We start from the raw sequence: 15,605 nt of genomic DNA on the forward strand, positions 1-15,605 counted from the left end.
AGGACTTTGCAGACAAAGCACAAAACTTGAGAGCCATGCATAAAAAGATTGAAATGCTGTGTAATTAAAAAATTTATTTCATGGCAAAGCATAGTCAAAATCAGAAGGCAAAGAGCAAACAAAGATATTTCTAATGCATATGAGACTAAAAGAGTATATTTACTTCATTGTGTACAAAAATGTGTTAAAAATAATAAGAAAAAAAATCATAAGAAAAGCCAACAAAACAATAGAAAAATAGTAAGTATATAAGGAGGCAGTTTTCAGAGAAACAAATACAAAAGGCTTTAAAAACTGTGAAAATGCACTCAATTTCACTTACCATGAAAGAGAAGCAAAGATACATAGATATAGGTGTAGATATAGATATTATTTTGAAGATTTTAAAAATTTGTTTATTCATGAGAGACACACACAGAGAGGCCAGAAACAGGCAGAGGGAGAAGCAGGCTCCCTGTGGGGAGCCCAATGCAGGACTCCATCCCAGGACCTCGGGACCACGACTTGAATCAAAGGCAGATAGATGCTCAACTGCTGAGCTACCCAGGCATCCCCAATATTTATTTTTATTTAAGTTTGGTCTGCTCCCAACATGGGGCTTGAACTCACAACTGCACGATCAAGAGTCACATGCTTTACTGACAGAGCCAGCCAGGACCACTATTATAATTGAACCCTTGATATATGCTATAACTAAGAAAAAAGACAATGATTTATTTTCCTGATACAGATGGAGAACTGGCATTGAAAAGAAATAATAACAGCAAACTGAACACACACACACACACACACACACACACACACACATAATTATGAACTGTAAAAAATGCCATGAGAAAAAGTGAAGTGTGAAATGAGAGCATTTCACAGAATGTGTCAGAGAAAGCATTCCTGAGTAAGTGACCTTTGAGTAGGGGCTGACTAAAAGTTAACTAGGAAAGGTGGCTGGAAAGGGGAGGAAACATTGAAGAGATAAGAATAGTATGTTCAAAGGCGCTGAGGCAGGAGAAGAGAGCAAAACTTGTGCAGCAAGCAGAGAGAATATGAGGGTATCTGGAGGAAAGGAAGCAAAAAGGTGAGAGTATGACATGGAGAAGTGGACAGAGCCATATTACCATACAACCCTGAAGGGCATATGCAAAGCAGGCAGGTTCAAAACAGTGAAATATGCTTATTTTGGCTATTTGAAAAATAATTAGATACATAAAAGTTAACAGCTGGTCGGCTATTAAGCTATCAGGCCGGGTCTCTGTCAAGAGTGAAGTGAACAAGCTAGGATAGGAGCCAGTACACAGAAGCCGTCATTTGCTCATTAATACAATAGTCTGCTTTAATTTCTCTCAGCAGTGTTGTTTAGTTTTCAGTGTACAAGTCTTTCACCTCCTTGGTTAAACTGTATTTTAAGGTATAAGTAAAAGGTGTTTAGGTAATAGGTCTTTCATTCTTCAGGTGTTACTGCGAATGGAATTGTTTTCTTAATTTTCTTTTCTGATCGTTCCAGGCTGTTGTATAGAAAAGCAATTGACTTGTCTGTGTTGATCTTGAACCCTGCAAATTTGTGGAATTTATTCATTAGCTCTAGTAGCTTTCTTGTGGGTTTCTTTGGGATTTTTCCGTATATAGGATTATGGCATCCGTGAATAGAACTTTCCTTCTTCCTTTCTTTTGGTTTTTTTTTTTTTTTTTTGCATTAACTATTTCTTTTTTTATAATAAATTTATTTTTTATTGGTGTTCAATTTGCCAACTTACAGAACAACACCCAGTGCTCATCCTGTCAAGTGCCCCCCTCAGTGCCCATCACCCATTCACCCCCACCCCCCACCCTCCTCCCCTTCCACCACCCCTTGTTCGTTTCCCAGAGTTAGGAGTCTCTCATGTTCTGTCTCCCTTTCTGATATTTCCCACACACTTCTCCTTTCCCTTATATTCCCTTTCACTATTATTTATATTCCCCAAATGAATGAGAACATATAATGTTTGTGCTTCTCCGATTGACTTACTTCACTCCAGTTCCATCCACGTTGAAGCAAATGGTGGGTATTTGTCATTTATAATAGCTGAGTAATATTCCATTGTATACATAAACCACATCTTCTTTATCCATTCATCTTTCGATGGACACCGAGGCTCCTTCCACAGTTTGGCTATTGTGGACATTGCTGCTATAAACATCGGGGTGCAGGTGTCCCAGCGTTTCATTGCATCTGCATCTTTGGGGTAAATCCCCAACAGTGCAATTGCTGGGTCGTAGGGCAGGTCTATTTTTAACTCTTTGAGGAACCTCCACACAGTTTTCCAGAGTGGCTGCACCAGTTCACATTCCCACCAACAGTGTAAGAGGGTTCCCTTTTCTCCGCATCCTCTCCAACACTTGTGGTTTCCTACCTTGTTAATTTTCCCCATTCTCACTGGTGTGAGGTGGTATCTCATTGTGGTTTTGATTTGTTTTTCCCTAATGGCAAGTGATGCAGAGCATTTTCTCATGTGCGTGTTGGCCATGTCTATGTCTTCCTCTGTGAGATTTCTGTTCATGTCTTTTGCCCATGACACAAGGCTGGCTCAACACTCGTAAAACAATCAATGTGATTCATCCTATCAGCAAGAGAAAAACCAAGAACCATATGATTCTCTCATTAGATGCAGAGAAAGCATTTGACAAATTACAGCATCCATTCCTGATCAAAACTCTTCAGAGTGTAGGGATAGAGGGAACATTCCTCAACATCTTAAAAGCCATCTATGAAAAGCCCACAGCAAATATCATTGTCAATTTTCCTTCTGTTACTGATTTTTAGTTTTATTCATTATAGATAGTCAGAAAATATACTTTGATTTCAATCTTTGTAACCCTGTTGAGACTTCTGGCCTAATCTATGACCTGTCTTGGAGAATGTTCCATGTGCACTTGAGAAGAATGTGTATTCTGCTTTTACTGGGTGTTGTAAACTCTTTTTTTTTTTAGGCCTAGTGAGTTTATCCTGTTCAAGTTCTTTATTTTCTTATTAGTCTTCTGTTTAGTTGTTTTATTGAAAATGGGATATTGAAGTTCTGCCTTCAGTTCTATTAACATTTCATATAATAGGGGGACGGGGCACGATGGCAGAGGAGTAGGGTCCCCAAGTCACCTGTTCCCACCAACTTACCTAGATAACTTTCACATCATCCTGAAAACCTACAAATTCGGCCTGATTTAAAGAGAGAAACAGCTGGAATGCTGCAGAGAGAAGAGTTCACACTTCTAACAAAGTAGGAAGAGGAAAAAAAAAATCCAGTGGGGGAGGAGCCCCGCGAGAAGCCGGGCTAAGGGGGGCAGCCAGAGCCTCCAGGACAGGAAAGTGCAGCCCTGGAGAAGCAGCAACTTTAAAAATCCATACCAGATTCTCCCCAGACGGAAAGGCGCTTAGCAGGGAGCTCGGGCAGGATCCCAGGAGGGGCAGTGGAGCCCCCAGGTTCCCGGGGTCACTAACAGAGGAGGTGCACCCAGGGGAGAGCGGCCACACCCCGCAGCCGAGCTCCCTAAAGGGAGCTGCAGCGGCGGGCAGCGGGGCCCTGGGAGTAGCTTGGGCGGTGGCTCGGGTGGAGGGGGCTGCGTGGGAAGGGGGCTGCGCGGCCCCGGAGCGATCCCAGCAGCGCGGGTCCTGGAGCCCAGGGCGCCGGGGGACACAGCCCGGGATCCGGTGCTCCCCTTGGGACAGGTGGAGGCCGGGAGGGCACAGGACAGCGAGGATGCTCCTGCCGCTGGGGCCCCGAGCTGTGCAGATAAGTGCCCCCCACCTCTGGAGCATGCAGGCCCCTGTGGACTGGGAGCTGTGGTAGTTACTGTGGGAGCTGACTCCAGGGCTGGAGAGCTGGCCACCGCCAGTGGGGTTGTGGGTTGTTCATCCTGGTGTCACCTGGTGCCGGGGCGGGGGGGGGGGCGCTGCCAGGGAACAGGCCTCCCAGGGTAAACAGCTCCCACTAAGCCGTGCACCTGAGAATCAGCACAGCAGCCCCTCCCCCAGAAGACCAGCTGGAAGGACAGGGGAAGAGCAAGTTCTGGACAGAGCAGCACTGGAAAGCTCTAGGGGAAGTCGAGGGATTTACAGTATACAGAATCAGAGGATACCCCTCCTGGTCTTTTTCTGTTTTGTTTTGTTTTTTTCTTTTTTGTTCCTTTTTCGAGTACAACTCGGTTTTAGCCACTCTGCACTGAGCAAAATGACTAGAAAGAAGAACTCACCACAAAAGAAAGAATCAGAAACAGTACTCTCTGCCACAGAGTTACAGAATTTGGATTACAATTCGATGTCAGAAAACCAATTAGAAAGCTACCAGTGGCTCTGGAAAGAAGCATAAAGGATTCAAGAGACTTCATGACTGCAGAATTTAGATCTAGTCAGGCCTAAATTAAAAATCAATTAAATGAGTTGCAATCCAAACTGGAGGTCCTAACTATGAGGGTTAATGAAGTAGAAGAAATAGTGAGTTACATAAAAGACAAGTTGATGGCAAGGAAGGAAGCTGAGGAAAAAAGAAAAATAATTAAAAGACCACGAGGAAAGGTTAAGGGAAATAAAGGAAAGCCTCAGAAGGAAATTTTATATATATATAAATCTATCTATCTATCTATCTATCTATCTATCTATCTATATAAAAGATTTTATTTATTTACTCATGAGAAACATAGGGAGAGAGAGAGGCAGACACAGGCAGAGGGAGAAACAGGCTCCATGTAGGGAGCCAGACATGGGACTCAATCCCGGGTATCCAGGACTGTTCCCTGGGCTGAAGTCTGTGCTAAATCACTGAGCCACCTGGACTGCCCAAAAAATCTATGTTTAATTGGGGTTCCAGAGGGCACAGAAAGAGACAGAGGACCAGAAAGCATATGTGAACAAATCATAGCTGAGAACTTCCATAATTGGGGAGGGAAACAGGCATTCAGATCCAGGAGATAGAGAGATCACACCTAAAATCAATAAAAACCATTCAATACCTCAACATTTAATAGTGAAACTTGCAAATTCCAAAGGTAAAGAGAATGCTTAAACCAGCAAGAGACAAGAGATCCCTAACTCATATGGGGGGAAATATTAGATTAGCAGTAGGCCTCTCCACAGAGACTTGGCAGGCCAGAAGGATATACTCAGGGTCCTAATGAAAAGAACATGCAGCCAAGAAGACTCCATCCAGCAAGGCTCTCATTCAGAATAGAGGGCGAGATAAAGAGCTTCCAAGATAGACAGAAACTGAAAGAATATGTGACCATCAAACCAGCTCTGCAAGAAATATTAAGGGGCACTCTGTAAAAGAAAGAGGAAGCCCAAAGAAATAAGCCACAAAAACAGGGACTGAATAGGTATTATGATGACATTAAATTCATATCTTTCAATAGTAACTCTGAACTCGAATGGGCTTAATGACCCCATCAAAAAGCGCAGGGCTTCAGACTGGATAAAAAGCAAGACCCATCTATTTGCTGTCTACAAGAGACACATTTTAGATCTAAGAACACCTCCAGCCTGAAAATGAAAGGTTGGAGAACCACTTACCATTCAAATGATCCTCAAAAGAAAGTAGGGATAGCAATCCTTATATCAGATAAAGTTTATCCCAAAGACTGTAGTAAGAGATGAAGAGGAACACTATATCATACTTAAAGGGTCTATCCAACAAGAGGACCTAACAATCATGAATATTTATGCCCCTAATGTGGGAACTGCCAAGTATATCAATCAGTTCATAACCAAAGTAAAGACATAATTAGATAATAATACACTTATACTAGGAGACTTCAACATGGCACTTTTTGCAAATGACAGATCTAAGCACAACATCTCCAAAGAAAGAAGAGCTTTAAATGATACAGTGGACCAGATGGATTTCACAGATATTTATAGAACTTTACATCCAAACGCAACTGAATACACATTCTTCTCAAGTGCGCATAGAACTTCCTCCAGAATAGACCACATACTGGGTCACCAATCAGGTCTTAACCAATACCAAAAGATTGGGATCATCCCCTGCATATTTTCAGACCATAATGCTTTGAAACTAGAACTCAATCACAGGAAGAAATTTGGAAGATATTCAAACACATGGAGGTTAAAGACCATCCTGCTAAAAGATGAAAGGGTCAACCAGGATAACAGAGAAGAATGAAAAAGATTCATTCAATGAGAATGAAGATATAACCATTCAAAATCTTTGGGATACAGCAAAAGCAGTCCTGAGAGGGAAATACATTGCAATACAAGCATCCCTTAAAAAATTGGAAAAAACTCAAATACACAAGCTAAGAAACTGGAGCAACTAAAGGAACTGGAGAAAGAACAGCAAATAAAACCTACACCCAGCAGAAAAAGAGAGTTATTAAAGATTTTGAGCAGAACTCAATGAAATAGAGATCAGAAGAAATGTAGAACAGATCGACAAAACCAGGAGTTGGTTCTTTGAAAGAATTAATAAGATAGATAAACCATTAGCCAACCTTATTAAAAACAAAAGAGAAAATATTCTAATTAATAAAATCACGAATTAACACCAACCAACACTAAGGAAATACAAATGGTTTTAAAAACATATTATGAGCAGCTATATGCCAATAAATTAGGCAATCTAGAAGAAATGGGCGCATTTCTGGAAACCACAAACTTGCAAAAATGGAACAGGAAGAAATAGAAAAACTGAACAGGCCAATAACCAGGGAGGAAATTGAAGCAGTCATCAAAAACCTCCCCAAACACAAAAGTCCAGGGCCAGATGGCTTCCCAGGGGAATTCTATCAAACATTTACAGAAGAAACACTACCTATTCTACTAAAGCTGTTCTGAAAGATAGAAAGGGATGGAATACTTCCAAACTTGTTCTATGAGGCAGTATCACCTTAATTCCAAAACCAGACAAAGACCCCACCTAAAAGAATTATAGACCAACCTCCCTGATGAACACAGATGCAAAAATTCTCAACAAGATACTAGCCAGTAGGATCCAACAGTACATTAAGAAGGTTATTCACTATGACTAAGTGGGATTTATCCCCAGGATGCAAGGCTGGTTTGACACTCATAAAGCAATCAAGGTGATAGATCATATCAACAAGAGAAAAAACAAGAACCATATGATCCTCTCAATAGATGCAGAGAAAGCATTTGACTAAATACAGAATCTATTTCTGATCAAAACTCTTCAGAGTATAGGGATAGAGGGAACATTCCTCAGCATCTTAAAAGCCATCTACGAAAAGCCCACAGCAAATATCATTGTCAATGGGGAAACACTGGGAGCCTTTCCCCTAAGATCAGGAACACAACAGGGATGTCCACTTTCACCACTACTATTCAACATAGTCCTAGAAGTCCTAGCCTCAGCAATCAGCCAGCAAAAAGAAATAAAGACTTTCAAATTGGCAAAGAAGAAGTCAAACTCTCCCTCTTCACAGATGACATGATACTGTACCTAGAAAACCCAAAAGACTCAACCCCAAGATTGCTAGAACTCATAAGCACTTCACCAGTGTGGCAGGATACAAAATAAATGCCCAGAATTCAGTGGCCTCTCTATACACTAACAATGAGACTGAAGAAAGAGAAATTAAGGAGTCAATCCCATTTACAGTTGCACCCAAAAGCATAAGATAACTAGGAATAAACCTAACGAAAGAGGTAAAGGATCTATACCCTAAAACCTACAGAACACTTCTGAAAGAAATTGAGGAAGATACAAAGAGGTGGAAAAATGGTCCATGCTCATGGATTGGAAGAATTAATATTGTGAAAATGTCAATGCTACTCAGGGCGATTTACACCTTCAATGCAATCCCTATCAAAATACCACAGACTTTCTTCAGAGAGTGGGAACAAATCATCTTAAGATTTGTGTGGAGTCAGAAAAGACCCCTAAGGGATCCCTGGGTGGCGCGGCGGTTTGGCGCCTGCCTTTGGCCCAGGGCGCGATCCTGGAGACCCAGGATCGAATCCCACATCGGGCTCCCAGTGCATGGAGCCTGCTTCTCCCTCTGCCTATGTCTCTGCCTCTCTCTCTCTCTGTGTGTGTGTGTGTGTGTAACTATCATAAATAAATAAAAATTAAAAAAAATTTAAAAAAAAGAAAAGACCCCTAATAGCCAGGGGAATATTGAAAAAGAAAACCAAAGACTACAGCATTACAATGCCAGATTTCAGGTTGTACTACAAAGCTGTGGTCATCAAGACAGTGTGGTACTGGCACAAAAACAGACACACAGATCAATGGAACAGAATAGAGAATCCAGAAGTGGGCCCTCAACTCTATGGTCAACTAATATTCGACAAAGCAGGAAAGACTATCCACTGGAAAAAAGACAGTCTCTTCAATAAATGGTGCTGGGAAAATTGGACATCCACGTGCAGAAGAATGAAACTAGACCACTCTCTTATACCATACACAAAGATAAACTCAAAATGGATGAAAGATCTAAATGTGAGACAAGATTCCATCAAAATCCTAGAGGAGAACACAGGCAACACCCTTTTTGAACTTGGCCATAGCAACTTCTTGCAAGATACATCCATGAAGGCAAGAGAAACAAAAGCAAAAATGAACTATTGGGACTTCATCAAGATAAGAAGCTTTTGCACAGCAAAAGAAACAGTGAACAAAACTAAAAGACAACCTACAGAATGGGAGAAGATATGTGCAAATGATGTATCAGATAAAGGGCTAGGACCCAATATCTATAAAGAAATTATTAAACTCAACAGCAAAGAAACCAACAATCCAATCTGGAAATGGGCAAAAGACATGAACAGAGATCTCACAGAGGAAGACACAGACACGGCCAACAAGCACATGAGAAAATGCTCTGCATCACTTGCCATCAGAGAAATACAGATTGAAACCACAATGAGATCCCACCAGTGAGAATGAGGAAAATTAACATGGGAGGAAACAACAAATGTTGGAGAGGATGTGTAGAAAGGAGAACCCTCTTGCACTGTTAGTGGGAACATGAACTGGTACAGCCACTCTGGAAAACTGTGTGGAAGTTCCTCAAAGAGTTAAAAATAGAACTACCCTAGAACCCAGCAATTGCACTGCTGGGGATTTACCTCAAAGATACAGATGCAGTGAAACGCCAGCACACCTGCACCCCGATGTTTATAGCAGTAATGTCCACAATAGCCAAATTGTGGAAGGAGCCTCGGTGTCCATTGAAACATGAATGGATAAAGAAGATGTGGTCTCTGTATACAATGGAATATTACTCAGCCATTAGAAATGACAAATATCCACCATTTGCTTCGATGTGGATGGAACTGGAGGGTATTATGCTGAGTGAAATAAGTCAATCGGAGAAGGACAAACATTATATGGTCTCATTCATTTGGGGAATATAAAATTAGTGACAGGGAATAAAGGGGAAAGGAGAGAAAATGAGTGAAAATATCAGAAAGGGAGACAGAACATGAGAGACTCCTAACTCTGGGAAACGAACAAGGGGTGGTGGAAGGGGAGGTGGGGGGGGGTTGGGGTGACTGGGTGATAGGCACTGAGGGGGGCACTTGATGGGACAACCACTGGGTGTTATGCTATATGTTGGCAAATTGAACTCCAATAAAAATAATAAATAAATAAATAAATAAATAAATAAATAAATAAATAAATAAATAAATATCTTTAAAATAAAATCCCTTAAAAAACATTTCATATAGTCTAGGGCTCTGTTGTTTGGAATATGTATTATTATAATCATGTTTTTTTTTCCTAAATTGATTTTTTTAAAATATGTAATGTCTTTTGTCTCTTATAACAGTTTTTGATTCAGTCTATTTTGTATAATATTAGTATATTCACTTTGGTTCTATTTTTGTTAGTATTTGTATGGAATATTTTCTTCCATCTGTTCACTCCCAACTTATTTATCTATTTTGATGTAAATGAGTTTCATGTAGACAGCATGAGTAGTTGGCTCATTTAAAGAAACTCATCCTGCTAATCTCTGCAGTTTGGTAGAAGAGTTTAGTACATTTACATTTAAAGTAGTTGCTGATTTGTAAATCAAATCATGTAAATATAAATTAGTTTACATTTAAAGGAAGTTGCTGATAAGGAATGGCAGTTACTTCTGCCATTTTGCTGTTTTCTGTATGTCTTACACATTTTTCCTTTCATTTCTGTCATTTCTCCATTTTCTTCCATTGGTGCCTCCTGATTTGTTGAGTTGATTTTTTTTTTTTTTGTAGCTGTTTGATTCCCTTCCTGCTTCCTTTTGTGTATATATTTTTAGTTATTTTATTTTGGGTGATTATACTTAAACATCATAAGTTTATAACATTATAGTTTGAATTGATACCAACTTAAGTAAACACAAAAACTATTCTATTTAGCACCATTCCCCTCTTCTTTTTTCACAGATTATATCATTATATAGAATTTGCTCCTGAAAATATATTTATTATTATTTTTATGCATTATTCTTTCAATCTATGTATAAAATAAAAAGGAATTATAAAATCAAAAAATACAATAAAAGTGGCTTTTATTAGCCCACATAGTTACCTTTTCTTACATTTTTATTTTATTTATTTATTCATATTTAAACTCAGTTAGCCAACATATTGTACATCAGTAGTTTCAGATGTAGTTTTCAATAATTTATCAGTTGCATATGATACTCAGTGCTTGTCACATCATGTGCCATCCTTAATGCCCATCACCCAGTTACCCCATACCTCAACCCACTTCCCCTTCAGCAACCCTTAGTTTCCAAGAGTTAAGAGTCTCTCACGTTTGTCTCCCTCTCTGATTTTTTTTCCCCATTCAGTTTTCCCTTACTTCTCTTATGGTTCGTTGCACTATTTCTTGTATTCTGCATATGAGTGAAACCATAGGATAATTATCTTTATCCAATTAACTTATTTCACTTAGCATAATACTCTCCAGTTCTATCCATGTTGATGTAAATGGTAGTTATTCATCCTTTCTTATGGTTGAGTATTTTTTCACTATACACACACACACACACACACACACACCATATCTTTTTTATACATTCATTTATCAGAAGAGATCTTGGCTCCTTCCACCATTTGGCTATTGTGGACATTGCCACTATGAACACTGCGGTGCAGGTGCTCCTTTGTTTCACTACATCTGTATCTTTGGGGTAAATATCCAGTAGTGTAATTGCTGAATCATAGGGTAGCTTTATTTCACCTTTAGTGAAGATCTTTATATTTTCATTTTAAGTTACTATCTGGTGTCCTTTGATTCCAACCTGAAGTACTCCTTTTAGCATTTCATTTAAGACAAGTCTACTGATAGCACACTGTCTCACCTTTTATTTATCTGAGATTGTCTTCATTTCTCCCTCATTTTTATTTTTATTTATTTATTTTTTTCTCCCTCATTTTTAAAGGACAGTTTTGCTAGATTCAGAATTTTTGGTTGACATTTTTTTTCTTTCAGCATTTTAAATATGCAATACCAATGCCTATTATAATTTTTGATGAAAAATTGGCTGTTAATCTTCTGAAGATTCCTGTATGTGAGAAGGTGCTTCTCTCTTGCTGCTTTCAGGATGCCCCCCCCCCTTTTTTGGTCTTTTTACTGATTATAATGTGCCTTGGTGTAGATCTCCCTGAGTTTATCCTACATATAATAAAAGATTAGGGTCTTCTCAGGTCTTTTCTGAGCATGTATCTTGCCCTGTACATGTGTGTGGTTTTCTAAATCCCCCAATATATGCAGATGCTTTTAAATTTCTTAATTTCCCAAAGACACCTTACCCAACCTAGATGGTTTATTTTATGTCTCAACAATAATCTTTTGCCCCAGATCTGCTCTGCTTCCTTAGAGACTGAGGTTCCACAATGAGAATGCATATTACCATTTTCAAGACTTCTGCTAAGTGAGCAAGAGTGTGGGCAAGGGTAGGTAAAAATACCACAAAGCTTTCCCCACATTTTTAAATTGTTTGTTTGCTTGAATCGGTGTTTCCATGGTTGCTATAAATCTTTGAGTGTTTCCAGAGTTCTGATAGTTATTTCTGACAGTTTCTGCTTGTTTTCTGTTGTTTCTGTGGAGGGACATGAGCTTGGAGCTGCCTGTTCACCATTGTGCTCACATCATCACTCATTTCTGGTGTGTGGATTTTTGATGTATATCTTGGAATTGTTTATGATGCCTTCCACTTGAGGGTATCTGGGTTCTGTAGGGCCAAATATAATCAGGGAGTTGCACAGAAGAAAGCAAGACATGGTTTGAACTTTTTTTTTTTTTTGGTAACCAGGACTTGGGGCTTTGGGGGAAGGCAGCCTGGGGCTGAGAAACTGCTGACATGGGAGATTTCAAGTTTGGCTATTAAAAAAACTTTCAGGAGTTCTAAAATTTGATTAGCTTTGGGGGAGAAGAGCTGAAAGTTTTTCTGGTTTCCCCTTGACTGCATCCCTAGGGTTTCTCTGAACTTGGACACATTTAGTTCCTCAGTGTAAAACTCTCCTTGGGGACAATGAAGAGAAGGAAAGAAGGAGAGAGGAATTCAGAGAGAGATAATTGAGCTTCCATGTCACTATTATTATTGAACTTTCTCTTAAGTACTTGAAGAAGATAGTTTTATCTTACACTGAGTGAGGACAGCAGTAGCTTTCTCTGGGCCACAGAGTGTGCTCCGTACTAGTCCCGGAGGGAGTAGGCTGGGCTGATCCTTGGAGAGCCATAGAATATTCCAGTGTAGTCTCTTTCTCTAGAGGTGAGTATCTGTCAGGCTTCTCCTCTGTGAAGGAGAGAGTAAGAAAGGATCATCATGGGAAGTTCTGGGCCTGGCTGCTCTCTAGTCTACAACAAGGACACCTACAGCCTGAAGAGTGGTGAGATGGGCAGCAGAGTAGATGGGCTTATCTTCAAATCCTCCCTGCACAGCAGAGAGCAGATTCAACTCTTCCCTAACTCAATGCTGGACATAGGCACAGACCCTTGCTCCTATCAGGACCCTCCTGTGTCCATTCTTTGCATCTGGTCCTGGATAAACAAAAATTATGGGAGGAGACTATTGAGCTCTCCTGGTAATTCTGTCCCTGATCCTTGTTACCCAGTTTTCATTTCCTAGGCATACCCAGAAAGGGGATGGCATATTGACCAGGCAGTATTTCAGTGAAGACCAAAGGGAAAAGAAGCAGAGTTTGCTTCAAAAATTGACCATAGCCAGGACTAGATAAGCTTTCTTCACAAATTCATTCCTTAATTGATTGACTAATTGATTTATTCATTTAAAAATATTAACCCAGTGTCAGAAACAATAAGCAAGCATGACAAAGTTTCTGCTTTGACAGTTGTTTACACTGCTAAATAGGAGGAAATAAACAAAAAGTAAAAACACAATTTTAGATGAAAGCAAAGAATATATATAGATCCTGGTGACTGATAAAGAATGTGTTCTTTTAGAAAGGATCATGAGGAAAGGCTCTCTGATCCTGAGTGTTTGAGCAAATACCTGAAGGAAATGAGGGATGGATCCCAGAAATCCTATAGGGCTCAGGTCCTTTGGTCTGTTTTATGTTAGTTACAACTGATTCTTTTAAACATGATTTTGGAGGAAAAACCTATTTGTTGGCTCAGAGGAAACTCTACTTTCTGTTAGATGGAGACCATGGCCACCTGTGTGTAGGGCTTGGGCTAAGTCCAGAGTTCACACTTGATGACTTTGACTCTGCTGGATCTAGAGTTCTGAGCTCTCACAAAGGCAAAGGATGTTGATATTGGATCTTTAGCCTCTTGTCTGCCGGTCCCAACAAGATGTGATGTGGGACTGGTAGAGGATGGCAGCTCCTCCCATGTCCTCCTCTAGTTCCTCCTAGACTATACTGGGCTAGGTGGATTGTTGGTATTAGGATTGGGAGAGAGAGGCCCTTGATTGATCAAGCTCAGGTTCTGGTTAGTCTGTCACCTATGAGAAGACATTTACCTAGGAGAAAAGCAGGACAGGCTTCCCCTTCCAAGAATAGGGAGGCAAAAAAGGTGGTAATTCAGTCAAGCAGCTAGCTGATCTGTAGGCTGAGAAATACTTAGTCCTTGCCCTCAAGATCTTATAAAAAACCCTTAAAGAGTTGTTCATACTCATGTCTAGCAGTGACACCAATGATGATATAGAGGGAAAGGAAGAGCTTTCAAATGGATTCAGTGCAAATTGACCCTATGTCATGAAAAAGCAAAGTAAACACATACCAGCTCTTGGTAGGATTGGGCAGGAACACTTTCTGTAGTGTATGATACTGGAGCAGAACTCACAGGACAGAATATTTTCAGTATATCACATAGTTTAGAACATTTAAGATGGAAGGGAATTAGTGGTAAAAAGGAGCACAGTGGTCAGAGAGGCAGATTGGATGGCTATTCACAGCATGATGGAAGGCAGGAAAGTCTGTGGATTGAGAGATGCAGGTGGTGTACATGGGGCAGGGGGCTGGCGCCTATGATATGCCATTGGTAACTGGGCTCATTTTCTTGGCTAAATTTAATTTTCTTGACATATCATATCATGATTATTCTTTAAAAAAATCAGCACTGATTATGTAGAGGGAAAAGTAGAACCTCAACCCTTCCTAGTCATGTTGTGGAATCTATGAACAGGAGGGGAATATTTTCTCTATCTGAAACCATTTGGGATCAGAATCCGTGTGATCTCTTTTTTACTCTCTAGATTTCACAAGGAACAACCACTCAGAACTAAATGTTGGAGAATCATAGTGCCACTGAATTCTATCTCTTAGGCTTTCCTGGCTCCCTAGAATTATATCATATCTTATTTGCTACCTTCTTCCTCTACTACTCAGTGACAGTCATGGGGAACATGGTCATCTTTGAGATTCTATCTACTTCTATCCCCTTGATGCTCTGAGGGTTGCTGCTTCCTGAGATTCAGACAGTATCTTTGACACCATGCCATGCAGTTGTATTTGTACCTTTCTTTGGGCACATCAGAATTTATATTAATGGGATCAATGGCTGTGGACCAGTATGTGGCTATCTGTAACCCCTTGAGAAAAAAAATCATTATGAACAGCCACACCTGCATCTGGGTGGTCACTGTGTCATGGGTGTTTGGGTTCCTATTTCAAATCTGGCTAGTCTTTGCCACATTTCAGCTTACCTTCTGAAAAAAAAAATGTTAGACCATTTTTTTTATGTGACCGAGGGCAACTGCTCAAATTATCCTGTGATGACAGCCTTTTCACAGAGTTTATCCTTTTTTAATGACTGTATTCATTATGGTTGGTTCTTGTACCCCTACCTATAATTGTCTCCTATACCTTTATCATCTTCACCTCCTCAAAATCCCCTCAGCCTCTGGGTGGAGGAAAGCCTTTTCTATGTGTGTGTCATGATTGGCAATGGCACCTGCTTGTTCCTCTGTGTGAAACCCAAGCAAACACAGGCAGCCAAGTACAACAGGTAGTGTCACTGGTGACCCCTTTTCTGAACCCATTCATCTTCACTCTTCATAATGACAAATTTATTGAGGCCTTTGGAGCTGCTATCAACTCATCAAGGATTAGCTGTGTCCTAAGGACAGTCATGGACTCATCACCGTGGACCTGAATAATGTGAAAGCACTAATTCAATCTGAAATGATCATTTTCAACA

The 15,605-nt window shown here is 40.1% G+C and overlaps 1 protein-coding gene and 1 pseudogene across 2 annotated transcripts in view; both read left to right on the forward strand.

Moving 5' to 3' along the window:
* The first annotated feature begins 1,008 nt into the window (after window positions 1-1,008).
* The window catches only part of MGAM (maltase-glucoamylase), a 214,054-nt gene continuing 199,457 nt past the window's right edge, over window positions 1,009-15,605 (forward strand). Inside the window, exon 1 of one of the 2 annotated variants that reach the window (XM_055334817.1) lies at window positions 1,009-1,075. The gene's annotated coding sequence lies outside the window, so the exon portion shown is untranslated. The remainder of the gene's footprint in view (window positions 1,076-15,605) is intronic. The other variant, XM_055334813.1, reaches the window with a different exon arrangement.
* LOC129515738 (olfactory receptor 9A1-like) lies at window positions 14,692-15,560 on the forward strand (annotated as a pseudogene).

The sequence above is a fragment of the Nyctereutes procyonoides genome, unplaced genomic scaffold, assembly GCF_905146905.1.
Source record: "Nyctereutes procyonoides isolate TBG_1078 unplaced genomic scaffold, NYPRO_anot_genome, whole genome shotgun sequence".
Lineage (NCBI taxonomy): Eukaryota > Metazoa > Chordata > Mammalia > Carnivora > Canidae > Nyctereutes > Nyctereutes procyonoides.